This window comes from Taudactylus pleione, unplaced genomic scaffold (assembly GCF_031769625.1).
Source record: "Taudactylus pleione unplaced genomic scaffold, aTauple2 ptg000046l, whole genome shotgun sequence".
NCBI classification, from domain to species: domain Eukaryota; kingdom Metazoa; phylum Chordata; class Amphibia; order Anura; family Myobatrachidae; genus Taudactylus; species Taudactylus pleione.
The window spans coordinates 17,740,272-17,767,793 of NW_028284448.1; the positions used below are offsets into that span (position 1 = coordinate 17,740,272).

At 39.6% G+C, this 27,522-nt stretch overlaps 1 protein-coding gene and 1 pseudogene across 2 annotated transcripts in view; both read left to right on the forward strand.

Moving 5' to 3' along the window:
- Positions 1–27,522, forward strand: part of NT5DC1 (5'-nucleotidase domain containing 1) — a 446,918-nt gene that overhangs the window by 157,321 nt on the left and 262,075 nt on the right. The gene's annotated exons all lie outside the window — the stretch shown is intronic.
- Positions 8,440–8,557, forward strand: LOC148537720 (5S ribosomal RNA; annotated as a pseudogene).

The window sequence follows — 27,522 nt, forward strand, 5'->3', positions numbered from 1 at the left end:
GAAGTTCTGGCGGAAGTGACACAGAACTCGGTCCATAGGTTTAGGCGGAAGTGATGCCGGGACCCGGAAGAAGCACTCCCGGGATACATTTGCAAATAATAGCATTTCTAGCATTTTTAACATGCTTGCTATACAGCGGTTAACGTTATTTATAGGCATATAACTGTGTATAAACATTTAAATTCTGCTTTGAACCTGGGATCGAGGATTTGGCATACTAGGGGCGGACACAGGAAGTGCCGCCCATTGAACTCCATAACTGCTTTCAATCAGTCCCTTTTAGAGGGGTATAAATATAGACACCCCACTGGAGTAGTATCCCCTTGTCCACATCAGATGAAACGCGTTGGGAACGTTTATTTCTTGCTTCGTGAACTATTTTACCTCTGAATACAGATAAGCAGAGAACCTCTCTCATTTAAAAAACAAATGTAAAAAAAAATATTTATTTCTGTCTTTTATTGTTCCATGTGTTTTTTATGTGTAACTTTTTATCGAATTGTTGTCTAATAAATTGCTGGAAATTTTTATTCAGAATCTTATTGGGACTTATGTTTTGCACTTTATTCCTTTTATATATATATTCGATTGTAAATTTATATGTCACGACTATATATATATATATATATATATATATATATATATATATATATAATTTCCAAAAATCCGGCACTCGGTAGTGCTAGTGCAGCTGAGTGTGCTCGTGTAATTGCTAACATATAGTCGTTAAGGTCCCGAACAAAACAAGTCCCAACACGGCACTACTAGTACAAGGTTTTGTATTAATGGTAGTTAATACATGTCAATACTTGCATCAAATCTTCAGCATGATAAATAATGCATCCACAGGATAGTGTGCAACGTGATGTTTCGGGATCAAAAGACCCCGTCCTCAAGCTGCTGTGGTCTGTAAGTTGCAAATAGCTAATGAACAAGTAGAAAGTATGTCTACAACACTTACCTATATCCTCTTCTAGCTGCGTATGTACCAAACCCGGAGACCGGCCACACTGATTCGTCCGTCGGGTCTCACACCGATGACGTGAGCGTGATGCGTCGAGTGGTTGCTAAGCAACCTGGACGCTGTCTCCGGCTCCGGGATATGGCTACAAAACAACAACAGTGAATGAATGGTAACAAATGTCACAGTATGTGGACACGCTAATAATCCCTAATGCCTTTCTAAATTCTATATATAAGAGACAAAACGGCGCGATGCCGGAAAAAGGGCAGAAAGAAAGGGAAGTGTGTTTTGTAAATGCCGAAATAAAGCCTGTTAAAGGCTATCACAATACATGGGCCATATTAAATCATGTGCTAATAGGGCAAAGATATGAGACTGGGGAATGCGGCATAAATAAATGAAAAATATGATGGGTACAAAGCCTGACATATCGGGCTGTGGAATATGTGTCTAATAACTGGATGCTATAATGGTGAAATCAACAGAAGACAAAAGAACAAAAACATTCAAAATTGCAAAAAATCCAAAATGTAAAAAAACGCTATTGTTCAAGTGTCGCTAAAAGGCGTTCCAATTTATTTTTTCATTCAGTCCAGCAGGTTGCAAAGTGTTAAGTCTATAAATCCACCGCGATTCCAATCTTAAAAGGATGGTATTCCTGTCGCCTCCTCTACTCAAGGGGGGTACTTGGTCGATTATTTGATACCTAAGCGATGAAAGAGGGTGTTGTTTCTGTTGGAAATGTTTGGCCACCGGTTGGTCTATTTGTCCGCCCGTAATGGCTTTGTTGATGGCTGAGCGATGGAGGGCCATTCTTTCTCTGAAAGTTCTGCTAGTCATGCCCACATAGAACAAGCCGCACGGACAAGTAATGTAATAAATAACATACTTGGATGTGCAATTGAGAACATGTTTGATGTTGATAGGAACCCCCCGTGTGGGGATGATTAAAGCTGGTACCAGTGATCAGATGGTTACATGTGACGTATGAGGGGCACCAATAGCAGCCCGTTTTTTCACTTGGCCAAAAATGCCTGTGGGTTGAACATACTGTGTGACGTCGGGTTTAACTAAAAAATCCCTTAGGTTTTTGCCCCTTTTATAGCAGGTCATGGGTCGAGTATGCTGTAAGCTGCGCAATGAAGAGTCCGTAGAGATAATAGGCCACAGTGCCTTGGTTGCACGTGGGATGATTGGACTGGCTGTGGAGAACCGAGTGCTCCAAATAAATCTCTCCTGTTGCTGTGCTAGATTGTTTTTTTGTAAGGTAAGTGTTGTAGACATACTTTCTACTTGTTCATTAGCTATTTGCAACTTACAGACCACAGCAGCTTGAGGACGGGGTCTTTTGATCCCGAAACGTCACGTTGCACACTATGCTGTGGATGCATTATTTATCATGCTGAAGGTTTGATGCAAGTATTGACATGTATTAACTACCATTAATACAAAACCTTGTACTAGTAGTGCCGTGTTGGGACTTGTTTTGTTCGGGACCTTAACGACTATATGTTAGCAATTACACGAGCACACTCAGCTGCACTAGCACTACCGAGTGCCGGATTTTTGGTAATTGTGTAATCGGAGCACCTTTTGGTAAGCTCCAAGTATCCAGGCACCAATTGCACTTAATTTTATCAATATCTTTACCGATATCCTACATCAGCTGCTTCACAGGAACATACAGGCAGTATGGACCAAGCCGAATCATTACCAAGAGAAGTATCCAACTTCATGGGCTTTTCATTGCAACAAGGAGATACACTTAGCTTTACAGAAACAGAAGCTAACAAATTCCTGTTTGAGGAAAATATTATAACATCACAAGTAGATGACATAGTGGAGGAAGTATATCATCAATTGATAAAGATGCGTAAGAGGGATATTGACTATTTACTACACAGATCCACGCTATCAGATTATTTTCGTCAAAAGTTGAAACCAAGGGGATTCAGAGTTAAGAACATTCCCACAATCGGACGGATGAATCCAGAATTTTGCAGACGCTGGATATCAGTATTAAACAAATGCTGTTTCGACTTGATGTTACTCGTCATTGAGGAAGCAGGGAAAGAGTTAAAAACAGTACGAACGAAAATAGAGGACCTCAGAATTAAATATGAGACCACATTACAGGAACCTAACAACACCTCATGGTGGCTCAAGTTGAACCAGCAAATAGAAAATTATAGAAAAGATCTACTAAAATTCAAAAGATCCAAATTAACGACAGTACAAGCGGATTACGAGGAGCATCGCGTGTATAGATGGATCATAGGAGCAGAACCACAAGGCAAATTTGGCAGATTTTCTAATTGCCCTGTATGGCGCCAACGACGAGATAGATCCAATAAAGAACAGAACACCAGCAACAGCGACTTTGTGGTTGCGGATTCCGACGATCCGAACACCTCACAGAGACCCCCTTTAGGGGCGCGAACAAGAGTGCGAGCAGAAATAAGCACAAACCCACCCGAAAAGGGAGACAAACAGAGAGGATCCATAAAGCCAAAATCCAAAAAGAAAAATTAGTGTTTACTTTATCCACCAGACCATTAACCAGTACTGAAGAAAATTTGTTGAACAAAGGACTCTCGTTCGTCCCTACCAATAAACATAATTCCTTTGAATGGCAAACCGATTTATACAAGATGTCCAGAAAATTGAAATTACGAGAACATTATCAGAACTCAGAAAACATGCAGACAAATCAGGAGACAATCCATCCTGCAATTAGAAAACATCTGAAATCTAAATTCGATCCCTTGTCCACCAACCCCTCCATAAAGACATACACGCGTCTACTTAATGACTCTGTTCGTAGATATACAGCGACACCAGCTAAGGTATATCCGAATCTCAATAAACAGGAATTTGCGGCATTAACTACATTAAAAAATGATAACACTATCACTATACGTCCCGCCGATAAGGGGGGAAGTATAGTGATTCAAAATATGTCTGACTACAAGGCTGAAATTGAAAAACAACTGAAGCAGAAGGAAACATACGAATTATTACCAGGTGATCCAACAGCAAAGTTTTCCAAGGAATTACACAATATACTAGAGGAAGCCCATCACAATAATCACATAACTGCCAAGGAACAAAGAGCACTACACCCGGAGCACCCTGTAGTGCCTATTCTATACACGGTCCCTAAGGTGCATAAGAGTCTTTCCAATCCCCCTGGCAGACCTATTATCTCTGCCAGGGGATCATTATTTCAACCAACAGCGGAATATTTGGACGCATTGTTGCAGCTGCACGTCATTAAACAACGGACTTATTTGAAGGACACCACCACATTTTTAAAGAAATTGGAAGACTTTACCGACCTAGATAATGCAGTGATTATGTGTACGATGGATGTTTCTTCGCTATATACTTCCAGTCCTCATACAGAAGGCCTCCAGGCAATGCGAAGTTTCATTTCACAATTGGATACACCATTAGGTCTAGACCACGACACTTTCCTAATATTATTACGCCTCATATTAGTAAGGAACTATTTCATGTATAACGGACAATACTATCTTCAAAAATCGGGATGTGCAATGGGGTCCAGCGTGGCCCCGTCTTACACAAACATATATATGTTCCACAAGAACAACAATTCTTTTTTGAGAGACAGGATTTTTCAAAACATATTGTTTGGTACACCCGTTTCATAGATGATTTATTCATCTTATGGAAAGGAGGGCCGGAACTCTTTAAACTCATGATGGAAAGTATCAATAAATTACCATCTCCTATAAAATTCACTTATACATACAGCAAAACATCTATAAATTTTTTAGATGTGACAGTACGGTTGAATGGAGGCAAATTATCTACGAGGGTGCATTATAAAACAACTGATCGCAATTCCCTCTTTTAAGCAAGCAGCCATCACCCCCAAGCGCTCAAAAAGGGTCTACCATTGTCACAGATGTTACGGGTGGCTAGAATAACTAGTGACCCAAAAGAATTACCGGGGGCCCTAGTTGTGGTGGTCAATAAATTCCTACAATGTGGATATAGTCTATCCTTATTGTGTGAAAATCAAGCTAAAGTATTACAAATGGATAGACAGTCTATTACAAAAAAACAATCTAGCACAGCAACAGGAGAGATTTATTTGGAGCACTCGGTTCTCCACAGCCAGTCCAATCATCCCACGTGCAACCAAGGCACTGTGGCCTATTATCTGTACGTACTCTTCATTGCGCAGCTTACAGCATACTCGACCCATGACCTGCTATAAAAGGGGCAAAAACCTAAGGGATTTTTTAGTTAAACCTGACGTCACACAGTATGTTCAACCCACAGGCATTTTTGGCCAAGTGAAAAAAACGGGCTGCTATCGGTGCCCCTCATGCGTCACATGTAACCATCTGATCACTGGTACCAGCTTTAATCATCCCCACACGGGGGTTCTTATCAACATCAAACATGTTCTCAATTGCACATCCAAGTATGTTATTTATTACATTACTTGTCCGTGCGGCTTGTTCTATGTGGGCATGACTAGCAGAACTTTCAGAGAAAGAATGGCCCTCCATCGCTCAGCCATCAACAAAGCCATTACGGGCGGACAAATGGACCAACCGGTGGCCAAACATTTCCAACAGAAACAACACCCTCTTTCATCGCTTAGGTATCAAATAATCGACCAAGTACCCCCCTTGAGGAGAGGAGGCGACAGGAATACCATCCTTTTAAGATTGGAATCGCGGTGGATTTATAGACTTAACACTTTGCAACCTGCTGGACTGAATTAAAAAATAAATTGGAACGCCTTTTAGCGACACTTGAACAATAGCGTTTTTTTACATTTTGGATTTTTTGCAATTTTGAATGTTTTTGTTCTTTTGTTCTTTTGTCTTCTGTTGATTTCACCATTATAGCATCCAGTTATTAGACACATATTCCACAGCCCGATATGTCAGGCTTTGCACCCATCATCTTTTTCATTTATTTATGCCGCATTCCCCAGTCTCATATCTTTGCCCTATTAGCACATGATTTAATATGGCCCATGTATTGTGGTAGCCTTTAACAGGCTTTATTTCGGCATTTACAAAACACACTTCCCTTTCTTTCTGCCCTTTTTCCGGCATCGCGCCGTTTTGTCTCTTATATATAGAATTTAGAAAGGCATTAGGGATTATTAGCGTGTCCACATACTGTGACATTTGTCACCATTCTTTCACTGTTGTTGTTTTGTAGCCATATCCCGGAGCCGGAGACAGCGTCCAGGTTGCTTAGCAACCACTCGACGTATCACGCTCACGTCATCGGTGTGAGACCCGACGGACGAAGCAGCGTGGCCGGTCTCCGGGTTTGGTACATACGCAGCTAGAAGAGGATATAGGTAAGTGTTGTAGACATACTTTCTACTTGTTCATTAGCTATTTGCAACTTACAGACCACAGCAGCTTGAGGACGTGGTCTTTTGATCCCGAAACGTCACATTGCACACTATGCTGTGGATGCATTATTTATCATGCTGAAGATTTGATGCAAGTATTGACATGTATTAACTACCATTAATACAAAACCTTGTACTAGTAGTGCCGTGTTGGGACTTGTTTTGTTCGGGACCTTAACGACTATATATATATATATATATATATATATATATATGTGTGTGTATATATATATATCTTTTTTTTTTTTTTTTTTTTAAAGACGCTGGTCACTATTTATCAATTCCACTATTTGCACTTTAGCCTTCTATAGTATATTCCTAATACTGTACTATTATTGATGTAAGCTGACACTTATACCACTCGGTAAAGCGGTTTTTGCACTTGTGATACACAGAAATTCTATATTGTTTAATTTTAGGGTATTTGTTGTTTGGCGCTGGTCCATACACACTTCTTCTACATATATATATATATATATATATATATATATATATAATGTGATTTCATAGTATAGAGATTACCTATAAAGGTAGTTTATAACCTGCAAAAAAATACTTCTACTTTTTCAAAATTGTAGGTACTGCTGGAAATGTGCATGATGGGACATTATTGCAAAGTCCAGCCTGCTGCAACGTTAGAACAATTTTTACCTTTTCTGTTTTTCTAAATGCTACTCGGATTAGCCTCTTTTATGTCTGAAAATAAGAGCCTATGGTAACTTGTGAACTGTACAGTATTTATTATACTATATATGTCTCAATTGTATATTTCAAAGTCTTTATAATATTGGTAGGAATTCACTTTCACATTAAAATTGTTTGGCAGATGTGTTAATAAAAATATATTGCAGGGTGAAATATTTTCAGTGGTCACCCGCAAACCAAGGAATGCCCCCATAAATGCTGCATCTTCAACGCTTAAATCTTTTTTTTTTTTTTAATGAAAAATAATATTGTCTTGTAAAACTAAAAATAATTATTGCATTTAGTTATAAACATCACCAAGCTTCTCTCACGAGAGAACATGCAAAACCTTGCCACTCCTGCCATCCTTTTGTTTATGTACTTAAGTGGACGCAATGCAATTTGCTCTGCAGTCCTGCAGATTTCATCTTTTGTAAGTGATGCTATATGGTTAGTGTCATACGAATTCCTGATCGCCCGAGTGATGTGTGTTGTAAGCAGGGCTGCCATCAGAAATGGTGGGGCCCGGTACTGACAAATTAGGCAGGGCCCCCCTCACCCCGGGATATGGTGCAAAAGTGGGAGGAGCTGTAGATGTGGGTGGAGCTACTTCAGGAGTGAGAGACAGGGAGGGCTGGACCTATTGCGGGCACAGATTAATCGTTCATAAGTTCTGTTATATTACTTGCTGTGCTGACATTTTTATTTGCATGTCTTTAATTCAATATATCTAAGCACAAGATGTTTTGTGTGTGTGTATGTATATATATATATATATATATATACACACACAAAACATCTTGTGCTTGGATATATTAAAGCTAACAGCTTCAGTTCCAGACCACACTGAGGGGTCTATTCATGATTCTATAACTATAGTTTTTACCCCGAATTTTCCTTAGTTTAGTACATTTTAAGTAAGATTCCTATTCATGTACTTTGTAACGTAGGGGATATCACTGATATCTCCTGGTTACAGTCCTGCAGCGTTAATTTCCACATTTTCCAAACACCATTTATATCCTCTGTGTTGAGTGCATATGTATAGCTCAAGAGACATTTAGGTGCTGCTCTAAATTATTTTTGGCTAACTTACGTAGTTTATTTACTAATATTTCTTTTTATTTTGTTTAATACCAATTGATTTAGGACTTTATCACATGTGTTGTACACCGATGTCATCTTCATTATTTTCAGTCATATTATCTACTATGAAATGTGTGCATCACTAGTAAGGCATGCCTCTGCATTCCTTCTTTTGAATACTTATCACCAATCAATTGGACGTTTCTGTTGCAAAGAGTCCTACATTTTTTCATTACAAGTTTATACCGTGTGCATAGGGCAGATCCCCAATTATTTTCAGTGATATTGATTAACCTACAGTCATATCTTACTGATTATGCCCAAACCCGTCTGATCTTGGAAGCGATACAGTAAAAGCCTGGTTAGTACTGGTATGGGAGACCGTCTAGGAAGACCTGGTACTGTAGGATAAAAATAACTGCACTGTTCCAATGGGGCTAATAGGACGGCACATGGTGTAACTTGTATACCATTATCCGTGGTACTCTCCTATTTCATTAAAGTATATTCACTATTATTTTTCTTGTGTGGTATGTGAATTGCAGAAATTGTCTTAATAAATATTTTCGCCAATTTATTTATATTTGTTACTACTGGTACCTCTGAATATTATTTTTAATATACATAATAAAAGTTAATTTTTAAACTTAATATCTTTGAATTTTTCTTCTAAGTGTGCCCCAACAATTAGCCTTACTTCTTTCTTAGTGTTTGGTTATATTCTGTCTTAGGCTGTGGGAGCACCACCAAAACGGAGTTATGATGATTTATATCTATAATTGCAATATGGTTGGTTACAATATTTTCTAATTCTTGGTTCTGTGCGGAATCTCTCCCTTCTCCTTTGCATTTTAAACCCTCCCACTGATCCATTTACTGATCTATACACATTATTTAATTGATATTTGCAATCTGTCCATGGCAAATAAGCAGATTCTCATATGATTTTTTTTGAAAGGAGAAGACCATGGATATTTGTATTTAACAGAACTGAATTGGAGTTTATGTTTGTTTCTATATTTCACTGTATTTTGTATCATAAATGTAATTTATTATTATTAATAGCACTGTCTTAACACACACAGGCAGTATCGGACTGGGTCATGAAGGGACCACCAGGGAATGCAGTGGTAGGGGCACATGCTTAAGAGGTGTGGCCATTCTCCTAAGGGGGTGTGGCCAGCCCCCACACATTAGATAGGATATAATCAGCCTGCAAAACACAGGGCCCCTTTATAAAGAACAACACAAGGGTGTGTCAAGAATGCCTACTTTGAATGTCAGGAGGGCTAATTTTTATGTACAGTAGTTTCCATAGAAACGAACTAAGCACCACATTTTTGACATATAATTCAAGTGCACAATCTAGAAACTTACCCCAAGTGGATGGAAGGAGGCCCTCAGTCAGTGGGGCCCACTGGGGATTTCCCCTGTACCCCTGTGGGCCAGTCCGACCCTGCACACAGGCCATCTTATGTATAAGATTTTTAATTGAAGTACAATATTATATACAGATTGGAACTTTGGTATTCACTACTAACACTGTCAAGCCACATCTAGTGTAAACCATACACATATCAATCTGGTTCTTATAATATTGTTTTCTTCTCATGTAAATATAGCACATATACTACCTGGACACATCTTCAAATGTTTTTTTTTTTCAGAAGCCTTTTACATCTGGACATTTGGAAACAGCCTAATAATTATTTCTGTGTGTTTGAAGCGTTTGTTTTTTTTGACTGTCTGTCACTTTAAAAAAAGAGTGGCTACATTCATAATATAATGATCCTACCTCTCCCTTTTATTTGTGTACAGGTCTGTGGAGAACTGCTTGCATCACACACTGAGATGATGTCTGTAGGAAACAGACCCCACCTTGCTGCATTGGCAATCCCAGCGCTGCGGCCGAGGAACCATTGGTCGTGATGGTCAGGCTGTGGAAGCTGAAGCTTATCGCAGCCTGATCGTTTCCTGGTCACTTGCCAGGCCAGCAAATCTACGTCCACCTACACAGACCTTGGCTTCATCCGTCCTGGAAAAAGGGCGACGCCTCAGTTTCCGGGAATGGTGGCTAGCCATGCCCCTGCTCCGCTCCTCCAAATGCCACAGCATGTCAATCATGCTGCGGCTTGGAGGAATCTGCGAGCGAGATCACAGGACCCTTTCTTCACATGCGCAGAATGGGTCCTGCGCATCTGCAAACCCCAAAATATTGGAGATGTGCGCTAACCGGGTTAGCGTACATCTCTTAATCAGGACCTATGTTTGTAATGCAAATATATGGGATCTGATAATTGGTTAATAACAGAAAAAAGTGATACCTTAATTATATTAGATGTAAGAGTTACAACATCAGATATTTTGGTATACAAAGCGGATAAGTACAAATCAATATGAAATGGGTATATACAAGCTGAGCAATATAAACTGCTGTTATTATCTTGCAACTAATAAAGACAGGGTTAGATTTACTAAAGCTTCTAAAAATTAAAAGTGGAAGCGATACCCACAGCAACCAATCAAATCCTATCTATCATTTTCTCGGATGCAATAGAGAAATATCTGGAATCTGATTGGTTATTATGGGCAACACCTTATTTTTAGAAGCTTTAGTAAGTGATTAATGAATGATACTTTTTGTGTTCTGACACCAGTAAATGTCATCAGGTCCCTTAGACACATGACTGATTAAGTATAGATATTAAAGTGTATTTTTTAACACGTGGAATTTTTATGGTACCATCTTATATTAACCACACATTGAATGTATAACGGTCATACCTAAGTGACGCAAGTAGTTCTCCGCAGATCTCATATACAAATAAAAAGAAGTGGTCGGATCATTATATCATGAACGCAACCACCCTTGTGTAAAGTGATTGGCCCTTGTGTAAAGTGACTGGCATATGAATCAAGCAAAAACTTCAAACACACAGAAATAATCATAGATCACAAATACTAAGCAGCGCTTGGAGCATACAATTAATAGGGAAGAAAATTATTTATTCATATATTGGTCAAATATAGTGTATAAAATGACATATGCAGTTACAAACAAACTAAAAAAGGGGGGAGAGATAATTCCCACATATAATAAAAAGTCACAGCTTATGCATAAAATAATACCACTGAAGGGTGAAACAGTGAACAATAAGTGAAGAAAGGAACTTGCATGTACTCAGACTAAATGTCTTTATGTTCACAGTTTGTATCCAAGCAGTTCCAAAGTCAATAGTATCTATTTCTGTTGGTAACAATTGGTTACTTAGTATGAGAAAGTGAGCTCAAGGCAATGTCCCGATATATTGAGGAACAATGCGGGATAAACTGAGTATCTGCACAGCCCCGTATCAGCCCTTTATGGTGTAGGGGTAGATGTCTCACATCCAGGTGGGGGGACAATCACCTGGGATAAATACCTGTATTGTCCCTGGTGTAGTCACCCGGTGGAGCTGGTAGATGAAAGGCTCAGGCAGCGGTGCGGTCAGCGGTAATTCCATGCCGTGGGATGCAATCTCTCGAATAGAGCGTCCCTGGGTTCCGTGATGGTAAAGTGGCAGTGAGTTCAATAGTACCTCAAAATGACTCGCTGTCTCATAGAGCCGGGTGCAGAGTAAGTTCGGCGGTTGTGGTCTGTAGAGCAAACCGCCCAGGAAGCGGGCTCTTCATATAATGGTAATATGTCCTGGAAACTCCATATGTGCAGTGACCCTTTGCTGCCGGTCACTGTTGAACAGTGAGATATCCCGTGTAGATTGAATGCTCAGTTCCAAGGTGTAGGTGTTAGCAAAATGGCTTTGGATTAGCCACCCTTCAGCGAGTGCTAACGCGTTTCCCTGTGTATCACAGCTTCATCAGAGGCAATGAGAGAGGGTTGTAGTCAGATACTCTTGATATAAATACCCGCTCCCATGATTGTTAATTGAAAGGTTCTGAAAACTCTCTCCTAAGTAACATAGTATTCAGCTGCGAGTAATGTGTTCACATGGTTTTATAATAAACATCAGCGCTATACAAATGCAGTTACAATCCTACTTCTAGATTTACTGTAATATGCAGACAACAGTCTAAAGAGCATGAAATAATTAAAATATAAAACTATAAAAATATATTTGGAGATCATAGCTGGAATATTAGATCTTAATATCAGAGTTTTTCTAAATTTTTATACAGAGTCTTTTCATTATATAGTACCACAATTTTTAATCCATTTAGCACTCAAGATGCATTTAAATATAAACACATCATGAGAAGGTATCCACAACCAAAAAGTATAATTGTTATACGCACAAATTGTTATTATTTCTTGGGACATATATCCCTTTTTGATAATTGTATGGACAATGCATAGAACATTTCTTTATATACAAATATATCCATTGCACTTAGGTACATCTTTTAATTAACATATCATATATAATCCTGTTCGTACTGAAACTAAAAAATAGTGGGATACATAATATTAATAATTAAAATAATAAAATTATTTTATTAATATATACATATAGACTTCTCTCCCTAAAAAATCTAATGAAGGTAATTTCAACATTGCATGTGAAAAAATATTCTAAATAGTGTTACTTTACTCCACAGAAAGGAAAAAGACCTAATATGGGGAAAGGGTAATGAAAACATACTCCATCTCCTCTATATCCTGCATGTAGAGATAATGGATTATATTAACCCCTAAGTAATAGTATTCCCTTATTGGGTGTAAATAGTTCTTATGAATAAGGACATTTTGTGTTTATATGTTTTACTATTCATACAAATCACACTCCTAGTAGATAGTAGGGGATAGAGTATGAGATCTAGAGACCAGTACAGTACTATATGGAGGCATTAGGTGGTGCCCAATATAAAATGGGTGGTGCAGGGCGTTGTGCAGCATAGTGGGACCGCATAGTCCCTAAGATCTTGCACCTGAAAAGGAAATAAATGTACTGAAAAAGAGAATGGATACGTATAGGGAACAGGAGGGATATGAGGAAAAAGGCCTTCTGATTAATAAAAGAATTGAAGAATACGAAAAAACTTTAGTGGAAAACAAAAAGAAAAAATTTATGCGCGATACAGAGGATTATAGGAGAGGTGAGGTGAGAAATTTCAAAAGATTTAGTGGCCGTCATCCCCACTATAGATCCTTCACCTTTGGGAGAACAACAGAATAAAGGACATAAATTAGACCTATCAACCAAGAAAGAAAGGAAAATAGACGTATAACTAATCTGACACAGAGGGACACATAATTTCAACAATAAAAATAAACATAATACTGATACTCCTAGACATGAAAAACATAGAGATATGGGAGCGAGACCAAAGGATAATCATTCAAGTAGGGAACCCCTCAAATATAATAAGCCTATTGAGGCTAATTTTTTATCCAGGAGGCGGGATCTGGATTGGAGGGAACAACTACAAAGGAGAACACAACAATACACAAGCCCCTACAAAAGAACAAGGGTAGAAAACTCAGAGGGGGGAGAGGAGGAAGACACATTCAACGGAAGAGAAAAAAAAAACATTATTAGAAAAAAGGAAAATGGGGATTTTTAATTTATCAAGTAAACTCCTTAGTCCCGATGAGATTTCAGTGCTAACTAAAGGATTAAAATTCTCCCCCACAGCTGAGCCAAACCTGTTTGACCTCTTTGTGGAACTCAACAGATTTACAAGAACGTTGTGTCGCAAAAAGTATTTTTGCAATAAAAGCATTGAGAAGAACAAAGAGGAAGCTCTACCTATCGTGTTAGACTCTTATGACATTCCAGCACTTAATATATTAACAGAATTATTAGGAGAATCTGATATACAAAGAGAAGAGGACAGCAGTCCACTTCAACAGAATTTGCCAATATCCCTATTTTCTATCAATAATAGAGATAAATTTACAACTAGATCAGAGTTTTACCCCATGTCCTGTAAAACCAAATATATAGATCAATTTTATAAAACCACACTGGAGGGTTTTAGAAAACTATGTAACAAGAAAGATAATAAAAAAAACGGATCTAATCTAAACAAAAAAGAAAAAATTGCACTTAAGAACTTGACTAAAGATACTACAATAATTATTAAGGAGGCCGATAAGGGGGGTGTTCTCGTTATATTAAACAAAACAGACTATATACATGAATCGCTTAGACAACTAGGAGATAAGAATTTTTATCAGGTTCTCCCCTCGAACCCTACATCCCGTTTCCAGGTAGAATTATGCATAATATTGGACAAAGCATACAATAAGGGCATTATAGATAAAAAAGAAAAAAACTTTTTGTTTATTCCATTTCCGGTAACACCAACCTTCTATTATTTACTCAAATTACATAAATCTTTGGTCTCACCCCCAGGACGCCCAATAATTTCCGGGATAAATTCTTTGGTCTCTAATCTTTCATTTTACATTGATTACTTTCTCCAACCTCGGGTAACCACGTTGAAATCGTACTTTAGGGATACTAGTCATTTTCTACATTTAATACAGAATATTACATGGCAGGACACACATGCATTTTTGACACTGGATGTGTCAGCACTATATACCAATATTCCACATGAACTGGGTGTTTCCACGATCAAATCAAGGCTGTCTAGGGATAATGATTTAACAGAAGACCATCAAACATTTATTGTGGAGTGTATAAACTTTATTCTTCATCATAACTATTTTTTATTTCAGAACAACTATTATCTACAAGTAAAGGGGACCGCTATGGGCGCCAGGTTCGCACCCAGTTATGCCAACCTCTACATGGGTGACTTTGAGTCTTCCCATGGAGGGTGAGCCCTGGGCTGCGAACCTGGTGCTCTACGGTCGATATATAGATGACTTAATTATAATATGGAATGGTCCTAGGGAAACAGCCATTTCTTTTGTGGAGTACCTTAATTTAAACACATATAATTAAAATTTTACAAATATCTACAATACGTCTACCATCAACTTCTTGGATATTACATTAGAAATCCGAGATAATACTATAGTTACATCAACATATTGCAAACCGACGGATGTCAATAATTATTTACATTTTTCTAGTAGTCATTACAGACCATGGAAAACCAATATACCGAGGGGGCAACTATTAAGAGTTAGGAGGAACTGCTCTGATCAAGAAATTTTTAATAGACAAGCAGAGAATATGATGAATCACTGAGATGAGAAACTGTACCCGGAACCACTATTACAAAAAGCAATACAGGACACAAAAAACCTCAGCCAGCTAGATATACTATATAAAAAGGATAAGGATAGGGAAAATCTACGTGAAGTAGAAGAAAAAGAAGAAAAACTATTATATATTTCTAAATATAACTGTAAGTCATCTGATAGAATAATTTTTTAAAATAATATTTTTTATATCTTAAAATGTGATCCCATTCTTAGAAATAACATTCCAGATAAACCTATGGTAATCTATAAAAAGAATAAGAGTTTGATGAACCTGTTAGTACCTAGCTTTATGAACAATGGCTACCAAGTAGACCAGAAGGTTTTTACAAATGTGGGAAAAATCAGTGTATTACTTGTAAACATGTCTATAAGGTGCATAATAAATTTACGCCTCTGTCTAGAGAGATTCAAATTAATATAAAACAATTTATGAACTGCGACACTGATTTTGTGATATACCTACTATTTTGTGATTGCCCTCTATTTTATGTGGGCCGCACCACAAGGCCTATCAAAAAGAGATTCTTGGAACACAGACGAAATGTCATAAATTTGCAAAATCAACCATAGTATATCCAGACATTTTCTGGAATGTCATAATAGCAAAGGGGATTGTTTAAAAATTGTGGGCTTGGAACATGTAAAGAGCACAGATAGGGGCGGGGATCGGTATCAACGCCTATGCCAACAAGAACTATACTGGATGTTTAAACTTAATACCATCTCTCCTGAGGGTTTGAATGAGGCGGTGGAATTGAACTGTGTTCTTTAAGTGGGGGATGTAGGGCACAGGTGCAAGATCTTAGGGACTATGCTGTCCCACTATGCTGCACAACGCCCTGCACCACCCATTTTATATTGGGCACCACCTAATGCCTCCATATAGTACTGTACTGGTCTCTAGATCTCATACTCTATCCCCTACTATCTACTAGGAGTGTGATTTGTATGAATAGTAAAACATATAAACACAAAATGCTCTTATTCATAAGAACTATTTACACCCAACAAGGGAATACTATTACTTAGGGGTTAATATAATCCATTATCTCTACATGCAGGATATAGAGGAGATGGATTATGTTTTCATTACCCTTTCCCCATATTAGGTCTTTTTCCTTTCTGTGGAGTAAAGTAACACTATTTAGAATATTTTTTCACATGCAATGTTGAAATTACCTTCATTTGATTTTTTAGGGAGAGAAGTCTATATGTATATATTAATAAAATATTTTAATTATTAATATTATGTATCCCACTATTTTTTAGTTTCAGTACGAACAGGATTATATATGATATGTTAATTAAAAGATGTACCTAAGTGCAATGGATATATTTGTATATAAAGAAATGTTCTATACATTGTCCATACAATTATCAAAAAGGGATATATGTCCCAAGAAATAATAACAATTTGTGTGTATAACAATTATATACTTTTTGGTTGTGGATACCTTCTCATGATGTGTTTATATTTAAATGCATCTTGAGTGCTAAATGGATTAAAAATTGTGGTACTATATAATGAAAAGACTCTGTATAAAAGTTTAGAAAAACTCTGATATTAAGATCTAATATTCCAGCTATGATCTCCAAATATATTTTTTATAGTTTTATATTTTAATTATTTCATGCTCTTTAGACTGTTGTCTGCATATTACAGTAAATCTAGAAGTAGGATTGTAACTGCATTTGTATAGCGCATTTGTTTATTATAAAACACATTACTCGCAGCTGAATACTATGTTACTTAGGAGAGAGTTTTCAGAACCTTTCAATTAACAATCATGGGAGCGGGTATTTATATCAAGAGTATCTGACTACAACCCTCTCTCATTGCCTCTGACGAAGCTGTGATACACAGGGAAACGCGTTAGCACTCGCTGAAGGGTGGCTAATCCAAAGCCATTTTGCTAACACCTACACCTTGGAACTGAGCATTCAATCTACACGGGATATCTCACTGTTCAACAGTGACCGGCAAGCAAAGGGTCACTGCACATATGGAGTTTCCAGGACATATTACCATTATATGAAGAGCCCGCTTCCTGGGCGGTTTGCTCTACAGACCACAACCGCCGAACTTACTCTGCAGCCGGCTCTATGAGACAGCGAGTCATTTTGAGGTACTATTGAACTCACTGCCACTTTACCATCTCGGAACCCAGGGACGCTCTATACGAGAGATTGCATCCCACAGCACGGAATTACCGCTGACCGCACCGCTGCCTGAGCCTTTCATCTACAAGCTCCACCGGGTGACTACACCAGGGACAATACAGGTATTTATCCCAGGTGATTATCCCCCCACCTGGATGTGAGACATCTACCCCTACACCATAAAGGGCTGATACGGGGCTGTGCAGATACTCCGTTTATCCCGCATTGTTCCTCAATATACCGGGACATTGCCTTGAGCTCACTTTCTCATACTAAGTAACTAATTGTTACCAACAGAAATAGATACTATTGACTTTGGAACTGCTTGGATACAAACTGTGAACATAAAGACATTTAGTCTGAGTACATGCAAGTTCCTTTCTTCACTTATTGTTCACTGTTTCACCCTTCAGTGGTATTATTTTATGCATAAGCTGTGACTTTTTATTATATGTGGGGATTATCTCTCCCCCCTTTTTTAGTTTGTTTGTAACTGCATATGTCATTTTATACACTATATTTGACCAATATATGAATAAATACTTTTCTTCCCTATTAATTGTATGCTCCAAGCGCTGCTTAGTATTTGTGATCTATAATTCCATATTTCACCAGGACACTACCTGGTAATTGTTGGCAGCAGCTGTAGCATCCAGAGATAGAGGAATTCTTTGAATACTCCATATAGCGCTACCTTTATTACTTTTTATTCACACAGAAATAATCATTTACTACTGATACACTTATCACTGTGATAGCGGGTTTTAAATAACTGTATTTCAGTTAAATTCGATATATGTTAAGTTTTATTAAATATATCACCCCAATCTTGTGAATTGCTTGTTATTTCCTAAACTGTTTCCTTCCCCTCTCATAATTTTTAATAGAGATTACTGTTCAATATAGGTATACATTTGATTGATTCTCAGACTATTATAGTGTGAGATAAATAATGTTATTTGAAGAGGTTTGCCACTTAATTGAAAACCTTGCTGAGACAGCAGGATGCTCCAAAAGGATTCATATCACCATTAAGCCTATTAATTTAGAACATGAATCGTCATGGGTGTATTAAGAGCTGTGGCTGTGTGCAGTGGGTCCTCCAACCTTGAAGTGGGCCCATCCCCCCTACCTGTTACAATGTATCTGCCCATGTGGTACACTGGCTCAATATGCTCATCCCGCTGTGTCATCTTTCTGGTGACAAATTTGGAAAGATGGAGTATGTACAGCAGATAGTAATGATTCTATAGTGCCAGAATATTTGCTAGCTCCTGTGCGGCACCATCTTTCTGAATATACAGTATCAAGGAAAGATGGCGCCATGGGACGAACATGCTAAGCTGGGGCACTGCATGGGCAGGCACAGTGGTCTGTCCTGTGTGCAGCATGTGCGGCTCCCTGGACCCATGTGCACTGCACACCCTACACCTATAATAGATACGCCACTACAAATAATTTGAATTGTATAAATATAAGCATTCCAAGTTAATGATTTTCACTGCCTCAAACCAGAACACATGCGTGCACTACCCTACATTACAAGGATTGAAAGTTGGAGCAAGGTTCTAAGGGCCTAACTCATTACGGATTACTATTGCGATCGCAGCTGCGATTACGCACGCAGGTCCACTGCGAAAATATGCTAATGTTTGCAATCTCTATGTCGTCGCAGCACAACATAAGGATGCCCACTTCCCCTTACTCACATCCGTAATACTTTTCAAGTCTGCAAAGCCATCGGTATCACTGAGTACCATCGGAGCCTCACGCACAATTGCACAAGGTCAGACCTTACTCTGAAATTGCACGAGCTGCATTTTGCATCGCAGTGAATAATTTATGCACGCCCTGTAACAGCGTTCAAACGCACTGACATGTCCTCATTTCGCCGACCACCCCCCCATCATCACCCCCAAACGCTCACTACCAGTCAATCACTCTGCGATGGGTCTGTGTGGTCACTGCGATTGCAGTGAAGCCTACAAGCACTGCGATACATAGGCATGCGGAGAATGAAACAATCACCCTTCTTCATGCGTAATTGCAGTTGCGATATGTAATGAATCAGGCCCTATAATCTGTGTGCCTTCATATCATGTATATATTCAAGGTAACTTACATGCATTAATCTAGGAGCTGTAGTATTCAATTTTTCTTGTGTTTATAAATTTAAATGTAGTAATGGTTTTCCCTTGCACAGTTTATATTAAATTTAAAATAAACTGCTATTGTTTGAGATAACATAAATTTTCCTTGTTTTTATAAGCCAATTTCAGTAGCTAACTTTGTTGATATAAATTGGAAAAAGATAATATAATCATGGATAGATGTCCCGAGATTAAACAGGCAGGCATAAATTAAATCCACAAGGCCAACTACCTAACCTATGTACCAGACCTCCTCTCCAAATGGAGTTTTATTTTCCAAATGTTAGGAATAACATTTCTGTTGCCAGCCCTTCAGTACATTTTTCTTAATCACAGCAGGATGTGAAACAGCATGAAGGAAGGTGATCTGAGGGAACTGGGTTATTTATAAATCTTTATTGGTGAAAACCTCCAAATAAGTCCACTACTTATGCGAACATTATGTTATACAATATTTCCTAAAATACATTAACTCGAAATAGATTTATTTTTTCATGACCTAATTGTTTTCTGTAAACTATTAGCTTTATGATACAACCTCACCTATCACATCTAAACATACTTGCCTACTCTCCCGGAATGACCAGGAGGCTCCCAAAAATCGTGTTGCTCTCCTGGCCACCTGGAAAAATAGGCAAGTCTCACGCACCCTCCTCTACCAGACTCCACATGTCTAAACACCTAAGATTCCCACACTTAGGCCCCTATATACCACAATCCGCATTTCAAATGCGGTTATAGGGGGTCATTCAGACCCACTCGCGAGCGGCAGTACGCTCGCAAGTGGGTCGATGTTCCCCACTGCGCATGCGCATGACGGAGGGAGCTCCGTCGTGCGCATGCGCGAGACCCGACGAGCGAAGGACTTTCCTTCGCTCGGAGTGTCTCATCAAAGGGGGCGTGCTGTCGATGGTGACTGACAGCACGCCCCCTTTGGTGGGCGTGCCGGGGGCGTGCCTGCCAGACGGAGGCGTTCCCAAGGGAACGCCTACCGTCTGAAGCCGGCCCCACTGACATCACTAGTGATGTCAGTGGGAGTAATTTTGGCTCTGATAGAGCCAAAATCACTCCTGGCCTTGCGGTTGAAAAACCCAACCGCAGGCTTTTACTCGCAGTTCCGATGGTCGTGATGGTCAAGACCATCGCGACCATCATTTTACACGCTCGTATATGCTGTAGGTGGTGACCCACAGCTATACGAGCGTCCAGGAGGACGCTCCATATTAATGGAGGTGGGCCCTGATTCAGAGCGAGCAATCCTAAAAATATCTATGAATCCTCACACGACAAACTAGATACTTGGTGTCGATTCACATAAAAACATTGTATCTATTTAAATATAAACAGGACACTAAGTACCTTGTGAGAATGTTAATATCTTCCACAATACCTAGACACCTTGGCTGAATTTGATACAGCTATTCATTTAGTATATATGAGTAATACCATTTAAGATATATGGTGGGGCCTGTGCACTTATACCTATAGAGATATTTTATATATCGCAGACTTATGCATTCCATCACGATTATGCCATCCATATGCAGTGTATAAATATTATTATGGTTATTTATATCCGGCAGATGCAGGAGGTGTTTTAACTACTTATTTTCAATATATCTTACTTTCTCTTACTTTACTCTATTCATTTTATATTTCACCTTTATTTGACTATACTAGACACATCATATTTTATTAATACCCAATAAAAGTTATATTTTAATTATTTTTTCTGAGGAGATGAGATTTACATATATTTAAGCCTATTAGTGCACCAGACTAGAAATAGTTGCTTTTTCCCCTTTTTTCTTTTCCTTTTCCCCCTTGTTGTGAAATATATATTATTGAAACAACCAAGTCTGGGGGCACCTCCGGAAACTGAAAATATTTAACAACTATTGGAGTTACATAGGCTTGAAAGCAATATTATATACATATTAAAAATATCCACCACCTCAGGTTTAAGATCACTATCACGTAATCAGTGCGGGACCACTTTTGATGTAAAAAGCTCTGGTCAGAGCGTCCGGCTCTGAATCAGGGCCATAGTGTGATATTTTTGTCTAAATTCGCATTACAATTTAGGAAATATAACAGGGATGTATTATGTTGGGTACAAATTAAATGACTTGCAAACGATGCAATGTCTTCAACGATTTCCCCTGAATTCCCTGGAACTCCTGCATACACACTGTGCAGTTTTACCAATGACCAAACAATATATTGTTCATCGTTAATGATTTCCAAATCGTTAGATCATTAACGATCTATTGTTTTCTTGCCAAATCACCTGAAGACCATCTTAATGATTTCTGCTAAATTTAAATAGGGGCTGGGGCTCTACTATGACATGCAGATGCATGCACAGATCAGTGAGATCTGTGCATGCATCTGTGTAAATCTTGTAAAGTGTTAAAATAAAAAAATTACGTGGGGTCCCCCCCTAAAAGCACAAGCAGCCCCGGACCTTTCAGAGCCAGTCCTGGTTGTCTAAATACAGGTGATAAAAGATGTAGGGGTCCCCTGTATTTAGCACAACCAGCACTGGGTTCGGCGAGCCATTCCTGGTTTTGGAAATACAGGGGACAAAATGAGTAGGGGTCCCCTGTATTTTCCATATTCAGCATCAGACTCTTTCTAGCGGGGGTGTAATACCACAGCCAGGTGAACCCACACCGGATCCCCCGGCCAAAGCATTACACCTGACCACTAGTCAGCCCAGGCTGGGCATCCCTGGGGAGGTGAGAATAAAGGCAAGCTCCAGGGCACCCCAGGCCTGGGCTGATAGCTGGTGGGTGCCGGGTTGATTGTGTATAGTGTGTTGTAATAACTAATATTGTCTTTTGCTGGAGAACTACAAGCCTCCCTCACCTGCTGGTATTTGGAGAACCACAAGTACCAGCATGTGGGGCATTAATCACCTTCAAAAGAAATATTAAAATAAATACAAGACACACACACCGTGAAAATATAACTTTATTACACTTACACATACTCACCTACAATCCCTGGACGCAACCTCTTTTCCATGTAGGCATCCACCGTTTTCTTAAAATAAAGAAAAGTTCTAACCCACACACTTAGTACTTCCCAAATGACAGCTCAGCCGTGGCATTTCTCCATAGAAATGCCTGAACTGGGCATTAATTTGCTGAGAGAGGTGAGCCTCCGCTTCTCTCAGCCATTGAGGGGTACCCACCATTGACTTTAATGGTGAGAACCGCTAGGTTACTAAAGGTTACCTGGTAGAGGATTAGCTAAAGCTAATTAAGCATATTGAAGAATATTAACCCACTATCACCTGTAAGAAAAGAGTTCCTGTCAAATGAGATCACAGTAGCAAACAATAGGCCAGCTCAGCTTTTCCGTACAGTGGAGATGTTTGGCAAACTAACATGCATGCGTTTGATGAAACCCTCTTCCAGTCAAGATGCAACAAGTTTGCAAACTTCTTTGCAGATAAAGTATCCTATATGCGGGCTGGAATCCCCACAGTGCCATCAAAATAGTGCCACGTTTCCAGGCCTGCCAATGTAAGCCATCTGTCTTAATGGACCAGCTATGACTCAATGGATGTAAAAGATTTTGATGAAATTATATGAATGTTGCATCCCACCACCTGTGATCTGGACCCTGCCTCAAACAAGCTTCTAAGGACATAATTGGCCCTGTATTTGCAAAAATAGTTCAATGCTTTTTGCAGACAGGCATTTTTAGACTTCTCCTTAAATAACTAATTTAGATCCCAACTTTATGACCAATTACAGACTGGTATCTAACCTTCATTTTCTAGGATGTTATTGAAAAGGAACTCAACTGGAAACCCACCTGTCAATCCATGATATTTATCCATTTCAGTCAGGATTCAGGAGAAGACATTGCACAGAAACAGCCCTGGTATGTGTGCTTAATGATCTTCTGATGGCAAGAGACAGAAGTGACTCTACAATCTTAAGCCATCTGGATCTCTCTGCAGCATTTGATACTATGGACCATGGGATTCTAATTGAGCACATAAACAAATTATGTGGACCGGATGGCACAGTCCTTAGCTGGTTGAAAGTATTTGTCACCGACAGGTCACAGAGAGTGTCTTATGGAGTATACATATCACCAGTGTCTCCACCACACAGTGTTCCACAGGGTTCTCCCATGCTTTTCGCAGTATATATGCTACCACTGAAATAATCAGATCATTGACTGGTCTACCAATGCTGTGCAGATCATACACAACTGTACCGGTCCTTTGCTCTGGGTACTGAGAATGCAATAAGAATCCTAAATGGCTGTCTAGCTGAGCTCCAGAAGTGGATAAGTGCATGTTGGCTGCCACTGAATCCTGATAAAACAGAGGTCTTTATGATAGGTACTTGGCACCAATGGACAAGACTGCAGTACAGCCAGTCAGCAGAACTTATGCTTGGGGGTTCCGAATTACATAACGCTGAACATTTGCGGAATCTTGGTGTTGTCATGGATATTGGCTTGACACTTAAACATCAGTTATCAGCCATATTCAAATCCTCATTCTTTCATCTGAGGAACATTGCCAGAATCAAGCACTTCATTCTCACAGATTTGCCTAAAGTCATACATGGATTTGTATCATCTCGTTTAGACTACTCCAATGACCTCTACCTGCGTCTCCCAGCAAAAGAATTGCACTGCCTGCAGCTGATACAAAATTCAGCTGCCAGGCTATTAACCAATCAGTCCTGATCTAGCCACATAACACCCATTCTCTACTCTTTTCACTGGCTGCCTGTAAGATACAGAATCTATTTCAAGATTGGATTACTGATATTCAAAGCCCTACATAACTAGGGATCAAGCTACTTGAAGCAGCTTATGATTCCTTACTGCCCCACTTGATTATTGTGATCTGTAAGTGAAGGGCTATCAGCAGTACCTAAAATCAATTAATTCATTCATCTGGAGAACAAGCTTTTAGGTCTGCAGCTCTGACTCCATGGAACTCGTACAGTTAAAGTGGCCCCCACTCCAGAATCCTTCAAAAACAGACTCAAGACTCACTTGTTTACTCAAGCATTTCACTAATGTCCCTTCACTAATGTTTCTCCTTTCTGTTTGTATTTTGTGTTTTAAATGCAAATCTAAAGCACTTTGGGCCTGATTCAGCAAGGATCGGCCGATTGTTGCGTGCTGTGCATGCATATGCATCGCAGAGCGCGTGCGCAAACACAAAACTGCGATCAGTGACTATGCAGACCCATTGCAGAGTGATTGACATAAAGTAGCATTTAGGGGTGGTGACGGGGAAGGGGGGGGGTCAGTGTGTTTGAACGCCGTAACAGGGGCGTGCATAAATTAGCCACTGCAATGCCATACGTAGCTTGAGCTCAGACTGTGTGCGACGAGGTTAGTAATTTCTGTGTAAGATCTGACCTAAGTATTACGGATGTGTGTAAGGTAAAGTGGGCGTCCTTATATTAGGCTGCGTTTGGCATTGCGATTGCAATCACTGCCATATCTTCGCAGTGAGACTGCGTGTGTAATTGCTATTGCAATCACAATAGCGATCCTTGCTGAATCAGGCCTTTTGAGTGCTATTGGGAGAAAAGTTCTATATAATTAACATTTAATTTATTTATATCTAAAAGTATATATATATATATATATATATATATATATGAGGTTTGGAAAGAACATGCGCCTGATAGTGTAGTAATTCAAAGTGGTTTTAGCACGTACTCATATATAAATGTGCGTACCAGAAAATAAAACTTTATCGCTTATCTGTGGTTCTTTTGCTGGGACCTCATATGGTGGGGTACACTCAAAACTTCAGGGTATCCAGGAACATTAACTAAGATTGGCTCACACCGAACCAAAATAAAGATATATAGTGTAGTATTTTAAGTCCAAATAGAGTGGTATAATATGAAAACAAGAATGCGTACCAGATTGTCACTTGAATCACTGCATAAAGTACTAAGTGTCTTGGGGACCACTTCAGCATCCCATAATAGCCCCAATGGTTCGTATATAGATGGAGTAGGTCAGCTTTAATCTGTGAAACCGCACAATATCACCAATTTTATAGATTTTTGGGAGTGCTTCTGGATTTCCATTGAAAAATGTGCATTTCAGTTTGATGTTTGATTGATCGACGATGGTAACAATAGAGCTGCTGCAGAAGACCGGGTTCCGACAGCCTGGAGGAAGAAGACAGTGTTTCGGAAGATTTTTGCTTTATTGTTACCATCGTCGATCAATCAAACGTCAAACTGAAATGCACATTTTTCAATGGAAATCCAGAAGCACTCCCAAAAATCTATAAAATTGGTGATATTGTGCGGTTTCACAGATTAAAGCTGACCTACTCTATATACGAACCATTGGGGCTATTATGGGATGCTGAAGTGGTCCCCAAGACACTTAGTACTTTATGCAGTGATTCAAGTGACAATCTGGTACGCATTCTTGTTTTCATGTTATACCACTCTATTTAAACGTAAAATACTACACTATATATCTTTATTTTGGTTCGGTGTGAGCCAATCTTATTTAAGGTTCCTGGTTACCCTGAAGTTTTGAGTGTACCCCACTATATGAGGTTCCAGCAAAAGAACCACAGATAAGCGATAAAGTTTTATTTTCTGGTACGCACATTTATATATGAGCACGTGCTAAAACCATTTTGAATTACTACACTATCAGGCGCATGTTATTTCCAGACCTCATTTCCAGATCACATTTACCCTGATTGCCACTTGGGAACACGGGAAGACTGCTGCCACCTTCACCAGAGGGATTAAAGTGTTACACCTGTTAGCACCAACCGGACTATACATTTTTGCACTACAGTGCAAAATCACCTGTAACTTGAACCAGAGCGCCATTCTACACATCCTATACATATATTTATCTAATATATATATATGTGTATGTGTATATATATATATATATATATATATATATATGTGTTAGCTGAAGTGCCCGGCATTGGTTTAAATCTTCAAGTTATTAAGTTTTATTATGTGATTTAGTCCAAATCCACACAGTTGAAAGGCCCAGAACAGGCTCCTTGGTCAAAGTTCTGCCCAGTGTCTCCGGGTCAAAGGGCCTGATTCAGAGCCGAACGCTCTGACCAGAGCGCTCGCTCTGAATCAGGGCCCTCCTCCATGAAAATGGAGCGTCCTCCTGGACGCTCGCATAGCTGTGGGTGACCACCCACAGCTTATGCGAGCGTCCATGATGATGGTCGCGATGGTCAAGACCATCGCGACCATCGGGCTTGCGACAGAGACCCTGCGGTAGGGTCTCGCTGCAGCAAGCCCTGGAGTGATTTTGGCTCTATCAGAGCCAAAATCACTCCCACTGACATCACTAGTGATGTCAGTGGGGCCGGCTTCAGACGGTAGGCGTTCCCTTGGGAACGCCTCCGTCTGGCAGTCACGCCCCCGGCACGCCCACCAAAGGGGGCGTGCTGTCAATCAACATCGACAGCACGCCCCCTTAGGTGTGAGACCCGGAGCGAAGGAGAGCCCATCGCTATCCGGGTCTCGCGCATGCGCATGACGGAGCTCCCTCCATCGTGCGCATGCGCAGTGGGGCAACATCAACCCGCTTGCGAGCGTCCTGCGCTCGTGAGTGGGTCTGAATAACCCCAAAAGTTCTGTCCAGCGTACAGTAACAGGAGGTTCTTCCCGGTGCACTCTGCTGTGAGGTCTGACCGGGACCCCGACCACTCCATTATTCATCCCAGACCAATTGCCACCCCTCTGTGGTTTTCATCCAAATCCATCCAGTGAAAGGCCCAGAACAGGCTCCCTGGTCAAAGTTCTGCCCAGTGTCTCCGGGTCAAAGTTCTGTCCAGCATACAGTAACAGGAGGTTCTACCCGGTGCACTCTGCCGTGAGGT